This window comes from Protobothrops mucrosquamatus, unplaced genomic scaffold, assembly GCF_001527695.2.
Source record: "Protobothrops mucrosquamatus isolate PMUCROS unplaced genomic scaffold, P.Mucros_1.0 scaffold452, whole genome shotgun sequence".
NCBI lineage: Eukaryota > Metazoa > Chordata > Lepidosauria > Squamata > Viperidae > Protobothrops > Protobothrops mucrosquamatus.
The window spans coordinates 822,074-828,317 of NW_015386775.1; positions in this window are offsets into that span (position 1 = coordinate 822,074).

Consider the following 6,244-nt stretch of genomic DNA (forward strand, 5'->3'; position numbering starts at 1 on the left):
TTCACCGCCCTGAGTCCCGCAAGGGAGATAGGGCGGTATATAAATTTAATAAATAAATAAATAAATAAATAATAATGTGTAAAGTGTCATAAAAGGAATAAATAACTTTCAAATTTTCCAATTAGTTTACACGTTATCTTTATGATCCCATTCACTTGGAAAGTTTAAAATTATTTTCTCCCTTTCTTGGAATATTTCAAGGTGATTTAAAAATTTCCAGACAGATGGCTTTGCAGGTAATTCTAGTCTGAAACAGCACCCCACAACAGGAAGTATTGCTTCTTTGAAATAACTTCCTGTTACTATTCCTGTTCTTGATGTGGCCATTCCTTGAATCAACATCTGGAAGACAGCAGTTTATGTTAAGTTGAATGGAAGGCACTACCAATGAACAGGAAAGACAAGAGGGGGCAGATTCAGTGATATAATAACTTTCAATATCTTTCAGTAAAATATCTCTTTAGAGCAAATACTAGATGATCTTTTAAATAAATAAAATAGCAAATTTTATTTATAAACTATAATTATAGAATCATTTGGAAAAAAAGTCTTTCCAACACTTTTTACAATATACACCAAATGCCAGCTTACTGAAAGACAAAATGTACTGAAATACAAATTATGTATTTCCATAATATCATTATTAATACCATATTCATTTACATTGTCAGATAAAATGTAAAACAATGTCACTTCACATTTAAAAAATCACATAAAATATTACATACATATTACACTACATACAAAAGTTTTAAGTCACTTCAGTCTATTTGCCAAGATCAAACTACCTGTCGGATGCATCTGCTTGGCACCTCGCTGGTGCCTCGCTTGGCATCTCGCTGGCATCCTGCCATCAAAGCACCAGGGAAGGGAGGTGAGAACAAATGGACAATAAAATTGTATGGTTCTAAAGTGGGAATTTGGGAGGGACGAATGACAGTTGGAGAAGAGCAAAGCATATTGGAATCTGGTTCATGCCAGGCATCTTCAAGGCCGTTTGCCTTGACTGTGGAATTTCAGCAGCCTAAAAACCTCAGCATTTCCCAACACATCTCAGCGCTGTCGGATTGGGTAAACTGGACTGGTCATGGGGGAGGAATGGGAAACCAGAGGAATGGTTCTGCATTGTTGCGCAGGAACTTTTAGATTCTGCCCTGACTTTACTGCAACCAGCATCTCTTAGTAAAAGTATCTTTCAATAACTGAGTCTGAATTAAAGAGGGTGATGAATGGAAAACAGCTTTTAACTGCCCATTGGAGTGCTTTCAATTCAGAGTTCTCTCCTTTGGACTATGGGGTGTGTGTGCTTTTTTCATGCAACTAATAAATGAGGTGCCGCATGACCACTTGTACAAGGGAATGCTGGTTTACCTGAATGACATACTGGTCTATACTGAAACCATGGCAGAACATGTGAAATTAGTTAGGGCGGTCCTTAAAATCTTCAGGCTGCCCAGCTATGTGCTAAGCTCTCCAAATGTGAGTTCCAACAGAATAAAATCGACTACCTGGGTTACCGCAACTCCCACAAGGGGTAATGGGCCCTGAGAAAGTCAGGGCTGTGCTAGAATGGGCTCCACCTTGCACTAGAAAGCAACTGCAAAGTTTTTTGGGGGGTTTGCACATTTTTACCGCCAATTTATCCCATCATTTGCACAGATTGCCCTCCCTATCACCAACTTCCTAAAGACAAAAGGGGAGAGGAAGCCCAACCCCAGCCAGCCATTGAAATAGAAAATGGAATGCCAAGCAGTGTTCAAAAAGCTCAAATGCTTGTTTGCAGCTGAACCAGTGCTGAAGCACCCAGACCCCAATGCCGCATTTATCATTGAGGGAGACGCTAGTGATGTGGCCATGGGGGCAGTTCTACTACAAAGAAATAACCAGGATACCCTGCAACTATGTGCATACACCTCCAAGAAACTTACTGACACTGAGTGTTGATGGGCAGTTTGGGAAAAAGAGGCTTACACAGTGCACTGGACAATCCTAACTTGGAGGCACTTCCTGGAAGAGAGCAAGACACTTTTTGAGGTGTGGCCTGACCATAAAAACCTAGAGGCCCTGAAAACACCTCAGAGGTTATCACTCAAGTAAGTCTGGTGGGCTCAGTACTTTAATCAGTTCAATTTCACTCTCCAATACCTCCCGGGGGGGAATTTTCCTAGCAGTTGTATTATCCAGGATCCCTCAGTATAACAGTTCCAAACAGGAGGTAATAAGACCTGCCATCCTGTCCTGCCAGTTGGCAGCACCAGTAACTACCCTAGCACAAGCAAAGGTGAAACCCCAAATAGAAGTGACCCTAAAGGCAGAGGGGGACAAATGGTTCCAAGCCCATAAAGATGAATGTACAATACAAAATTGTCTAGCTTGGGTGAGAGCCAAGGTATATGTCCCCAAAAGTCAGAGGCTACTAATCTTGGAAAAAAGCATGACTCAAAATCTGCAGGGCACTTTGGCTCTGTAAAGACTTTGCACTTTATTAAGCGGCAATTTTGGAGGCCATCATTTAAAAAGGACATTCAGAGTTATGTGGCCAGTTGCCCAATATGTGTCTCAGCAAACCAGCAGCAGGGGAAAACACCAGGACTCCTTCAGTCGGTGGCAGAACCTAGCGCCCCATGGAAGGAAATCATCAAGGATTTCATTGTGGAACTCCCTGAAAACTCAGGGAATACTGTGATCTGAGTCATAACTGATTTGCTTTCTAAGTGAGTACATTTTGTGCCCTGCCAAAAAATTCCTTCTGCCCACACCTTAGCTAAGCTGTTTGTTCAGCATGTTTATAGACTGCACGTGCTCCACAATGAATAATCTCTGATCATGGAGTGCAATTCACCTCAAAGTTTGGGCAGAAGTTTCTAAAACTCTTGGGAACATCCCAAGGACTTCGTTCTAGTCATCATCTCGAAACGAATGGGGTGTGAATGTACGAATGGGGCCTTGGAACAATATCTGAGATGCTACATTAATTACCAGCAGGACAATTGAATGGACTTCCTCCCATTTGCCAAAGAGTTTTACAACAATTCCGTACATAGCAGCACTTGATTCATTCCCTTTAAAGCAGCTACTGGATAAGACTTTGTGTCCATGCCCTAGGCACCCCTCCTATTACATCTCTAAAGGATTGGGCGACTCAATTATAGAATACCTGGCCAGTGGTTAGAAAGACAATGGAGAAAGCAAGAGAGACTTATAAAAGGCAAGTAAATCAAAGACAAGTAAAGCCTAAGGACTTTAAAATGGAGGACTGTGTCTACCTTTCCACAAAATATCGGCAGTCCAGACAACCTTCTAAAAAGCTGGGACCAATGTTGGCCCTTTTCCCATTGAGAGGATTATCAACCCAATTAGAGTAGAACTCAAACTGACTAAATCACTTAGGCATATCCACCTCATTTTCCACTGTAGCCTCTTAAAACCTGAAAATCTATCCCCACTACACTCAATGCCATCATCACCATCCCCAGAGTCATTCATGATCGAGGGAAACACTTTGAAATTAAAGACATTCTAGATTCTTGTAAACACCGATGAAAACTCCAGTATTTAGTTGCATGGAAAAACTTTATTCGCTTGAAAATTGAATGGGTAAACCTTAAGCACATCAAAGCGATGAGGTTCATTAAACACTTTTATAACCAATATCCTGATAAACCAAAATAGTTTGCATATCTAACCATGATTCTGTATTGTTTACTGTCTCTTTCTTCTGTTTTGCAGGACTAACATCCCTGTTAAGGGTGGCAGCATGTCAGTTCCACCATCTTTGGCTTGACACCTTGCTATCATCCTGCCATCAAAGCACCAGGGAAGGAGGGGGGAACAAATGGGTAATAAAGTTGTATGGTTCTATGGTGGGGATTCGGGAGGCGGGGAATGGCAGTTGAAGAGGAGTAGAGCATATTGGAATCCAGTGCTTGCCAGACATCTTCTAGGCTGTTTGCCCTGAGTGTAGAATTTCACCAGCATTTCCCAAAACATCTTGGCACTGTCAGATTGGCTAAAGATGGACTGGTCATGGGGGGAGGGATGGGGAACCAGAGGAATAATTCTGTATTGTTGCTTGGGAACTTTAGATTCTACCTGACTTTAATTGCAACCAGCATCTGTTAGTAAAAGCATATTTCAATTCAATTAAATGGAGTTGAGAGTTTCTCTTTCCTTAGGGACCAAACTGAGGAAGGTCTGACATTACCTCTCTCTATATAAGCTGAGACATTTGTTTTTACTCCCCCTGTGCTGGACTTTCTGGACAAAATACAATTTAAGTTGAAGCTCTTGTTTGATTGTAGATGGTAACAGATTTAAAATCTTTTTTATGCATTGTTACATTGCAATATCATCTAAACACCATTAATAGCTGAATGCTGACGTATATAAATTTTATTTATTTAAATTTATTGGCTGCCCAACTCAGCAAACTCTGAGAAGTGTACAAAACCAGAAAAGACATGAAAACAGGTAAAATCTTAAATTAGATAGCTCAGACTAAACTGAATTAATAATCAACAGAATCCACAAAACAAAACAGCTGCTTTAGACAAATAATAAGCTTCAACCCCAGGCTTGGGATGAAAGCCAGGTTTTCAAAGTTTATTGGAATCCTAGGGGAGAGGGAGACATTCTTATCTCTGTGTGGATGCTATTTCTGAGGCTGGGGACTGCAACACAAAAGGCATGCTTCCTAGGTCCCACAAGATGTCAGTTTTTAATGAAGGAGACCTGCAGTGCATCCATTCTGCTGGAACATATTGGGTGAGCATAAACAGCTGGAGACAAGTAGTCTCTCAGATATCCATGCCCTGGACAATACAGGGCTTTATAGGTAATAACCAACTAGCTGAATTGCACTTAGAAGCTGAATGGGAACCAGTGTAACTCACATAATAGTGATGACACATGGACATACCAAGAGGTGCCCGTTACTGCTCATACCACTACATTTTCAACCAGCTGTAGCTTCTAAGTAATGATCAAGGGCAGCCCCATGTAGAGCACATTGCAATAATCCAATCGTGAGCTGACCAAGGCTTAAGTAACTGTCTGAAGCACCCCTGGATTGAGGAATATATTTAATGCATATAATAAATATATATCTGCATATATTCAAACCAGTTAACATGCAATAAATGCTAGATAGAAGAGTTTATTTATTTATATTATTTATATGGCTGCCTATCTGATCATCCTAAGTAGCTCACAACTATCTAAAATAAAGGTAAAAACAAAACTACTCTTCCCATCAGGTGCCAGGCCAAGTGGCCTCCACATTTATACTCCTCCTAGCCCAGACATGTCAAACTCGCGACGTCACGTGACATCGTGCAACATATCAGAGCTTTTTCGCCATTGCCAGCAATGGGGTGGGCGTGGTTTCCCGATGACGCATCTGGCCCACAGGCAGGCAGTTTGACACCCCTGTCCTAGCCCAATGTTGGGGCAGAACCAGATCTTTATAGCTTTCAATGAAGGGCCATTCCAAAAGTCTGCCTCTCTGAGGTTCCTGCAGGTTAAAAATTTTAAGAGAAAGAGGGAACTTTGAGTGCCTCCATCTTAGTAGGATGACGATATACCCTCAAAGAAAGGTGATTCTGCAGATAACCTGAAACGGTGCCATGTAGGAGCTTTAGAGGTAATAACCAGCATGTTGAATTGTTTTGGATGATGGATGGATATAACTATTGGATTATTCATTTTCAAGTTCACAACATTATGGCAAGTGCCGAAAAGGTATAAAAAAGTGTAATCCACTGAAATTCATGGGAGGAATTTAGGGGAAAATAAAGATTTATAGTATTATCCATTAGGAAAAACCATAGAATGTGATACTTCAACAGAAGCAGAGCATTTTGCAACCTTACACTACAACCAGGACTTCTTTCTTTGATCTGTAGTGATTTTGTCAATATAGCACAAGCAGAAGTCAAGGCCACTTTTAATCAATATTATTTAAGATTTAAATTGAGAGCATCATTATTAAAAAGAGGACAAAAGTCAGCACTGATTTCCACAAAATGTGCTTAGACAAATTTATATGAATAGATGCAAATTTAGAAATAATTGCTGCAATATAAATAGAAACACAATACACCCAAGAGATGAAGATTACAACTAAGTGGCATGTCTTTGCCATTTGTCCTTTCTTCCAGGTGCTACAGATATTGACAATTTTATTGCTTATCTCTTAACCAGATTTGGCTTAGTAAAATTTTCACACAGCAAACATTTTAAATAC